Consider the following 3,284-nt stretch of genomic DNA (forward strand, 5'->3'; position numbering starts at 1 on the left):
CAGTTTTATTAAAATTGATATACTTCAATATATCTTCTAATAAGAAGGTACTAGTTCTGGTTTTCTTCTTTACTGTTTTTAAATCCCATTTTTGGTTAAAATTTAATTATACACCAGCATTGGTTTCACTCCTCACACCGCCGTAGCGTTTACTACTTTTAGGCTTAAAAGCGTTTTATTAGCTTGCCATTTTGTGGGACATACACATTTTCATGAAGTCATCGCACAACTTAAAATGATTAAAAATATTTTTAGTATGTTCGTATACAAACTGCTCAGTTCCCTTTTCGACGATATAAAGTAATTTTTTGCGGTATATTCATACTTTTCTGACTTCCATGTCATCAGTTTATGTATTCAAATTCGAAACCATATTTGTCTTTGTCTCAGATGTTACCTATATTTGAATCGAAAAAGGCCAAACCAACAAGCTCTAAGCTTAAATATCAAATGTGATCACAAAATTTCTCCAAAGTAACTCTAGATATATCTCTATTAACTTTTTCGTACTGATAGAAAGTAGAAAGAAGATTAAAACCTTGGAAAGAAATTTTGATTGAAGACGAAGCATTAAACCATACTTCAACATACACTTTAGTATAAATATACATATATCGCAAAGAGCATTTTCTTCTTCTGCAGACAATTTAAACTCTTTCTTGAAATATTTTTAATACATTTATGGCTTTCGGCATTCGTGATCCTGCAAACCCCATTCAAAATTTATTAGCAGATGCTTGTGGTCTTCCGGTACCATTTTTCAGTGCAGACGCATCCAGTAATTGCTCAACAGCATTACGATCACTAATTTTGCAAACATCAAAGACAGCTGCTAATTTCTGATCTACTATTTCTAAATTTCCTCTTGCTCTTTTGCATAGTGTAGGTGTAACCGAAATTTCAAAATTAAACTCGGTACCTGGTTCTTTACTAATTTCGTTATCACTAAAAGAACTTTCACTTTCTGATGACATCGGCAATGACACCGTTTCTATTCAAAATGTTACAATAATTTAATTTCTTTTCTAGGAGATTAGGCAAGGAACACTAACCTAATTGTTTCATTTGTCACATGTACTGTTCTATTCTATGTAAAAGTATTTGATTCCTTTCATCACTTCTTGTTTCTCGTCGAGTTTTTTTTTAATCTAAGCTATACATGTACCCAGGACGATTCTCCCGCTCTTGATTTTCTTATCGTCTTCTATTGTTATAATCTCAAGTATATTTGCGTATGCCAAATCGAATAATAATTGTTTTGTGAATTCCATTTTTGTTGTAGCATTTCTAATTTATTTAGACAATGTTTTTGTTCTTTTATTGATATTCGTGCCTTTTGCCAATATATGGTAACTTCTAGTATAGTTAATCTATCACTTTCCCTTAATGATAACTTAACTATTAACCACTCATATAATATAAATATTTTGTAATATTTGTTATAATGAAAATATTGTCGAGTATCCTCCCCTAAAATCTCCGAGTTATTTACTTTATAGTTTTTTATTGTCGATTTAACCCCGCATTTATTGATGCAATACGCTTATAAATATGTTTGCTATTTACTGAAAAAGTATTTTTTATATGCGAATGTACAGGGTTAGGCGATTGAAGTCTAACCTATTCAAGCGAACATATCTGTTATTATTGCACTGCTGATTATTTGCACTTTCAATACACATATATATGTTTTAGGTTAATTTAGATTATCGCTTTTCGAGTCTTTATTAACAGAAATGTTGTGTGCCATGAGCAAAAATTAAAGTGAGAGCACAAAATGCAATCAAACGTGCATCACACAAGTTTTTTGAGGGATGATAGAATTTACTTTGTTTGTACTATTTTTTTTTTTTTGGTATTTTATGCAGAAAATGATATGTGTGTTGTTTGTAATGTTTGTTTAATTTTATTTTATCTGTTTTAATACATATTATTAAATAAAAAATTTACATTTTATATAAATATATGTTATATAAAATTTAATTTATAATCATATTAAAAAAATATGTAGAATTTGATAATATTAATAAATTTTATTAGTAATGGAAAATTTGTAAAAGTTTTCATTTTTCCTTTTTTAAAAAAAATTAAATCACAAATTTAAACCTTGAAAATTAGTCATGTAAAAATGTGTTATGCTTCTTCATGCATAATTATTTGACCTGTGATAATCGCGAAGGAAGCGAAGGAAGAGAAAAAGTAGTATATGGGTCATTCTTTTACAAACCGGACACCTTTTTGACCTCATCACCTCCGATTTGACTGAACTTTTTTTTATGAGCTCCTTTCATAAAATAAGAAGACCCGTATCTCGGGAAAAAATTTTGTAATTTTGTAATTTGTACTAATATTAACCGTTAAATTTCAAAAAAAAAGATATCTCAAAATGGTACACAACATTTTTCATTTTTTATATTTTATTTAGATTTAGTTTTAAATTTTACTAAGAAATAAAAATTTTCATGATAGTATCAATTTTTATAAATTTTTTAAATTTTTTTTTTCTCATAAAACACATCAAACACATGCGTGCTATATTTACATTGAATGAATTTTCAAAAAATATACTACAAATATTCTTATATAATATTTTTGATTTCAATTAGTAATAAAATTGTACATAAAACTCAAAAATTTCAGGACGATATTGTCGTTGGAAGTACTTTTAAAAAATGTATTTATCCTTCACATCACTCCAAACACATACACACGATTTTTCAGTAAAAAAAAAACAGAGGAATACGTCACACAAATTTTTCATTTTTACTTTTAATTCCGATTAAACAATAAATTCTTCTTCGAAAATAAATATTTCCAGTGTGATATTGCTTCCAGAAGTAATTTAAAAAAAATTAATTTATCAGGTGTCCTTCATGTTACTCATACGCACCATAATACCCTTGAATCAATTTTCCAAGAAAAGTGACACAATATTCACATTTTAAATTAGTTCCGCATCATCTCTATTTTTAAATTATGAATTTTAACATAATTAAACCGTTTTATGAAATTTTTCTTATATTGATCAGTTTAAAAATTAATTAGTTCCACACTAGCTGAACTACCTGAATAACTGAAGCACATAAGTACACCCACCTTCTATGGTGAGTGTTATTCTGCTACAGTTGGAAAAATTCTTTAAGCAGATACGAATTGTTATAGGAAATAAACTGTAAACAATTCTATATGGAGATAAACTGTAAAGAACTATAAACAAAATATTTTTTTTAAGTTTTTGTATTGATTTTATTATTAATCATTTCATTATTGATACATAATCTGTA

The sequence above is a fragment of the Teleopsis dalmanni genome, chromosome 2 (genome assembly GCF_002237135.1).
Source record: "Teleopsis dalmanni isolate 2A chromosome 2, ASM223713v2, whole genome shotgun sequence".
NCBI classification, from domain to species: Eukaryota; Metazoa; Arthropoda; class Insecta; order Diptera; family Diopsidae; genus Teleopsis; species Teleopsis dalmanni.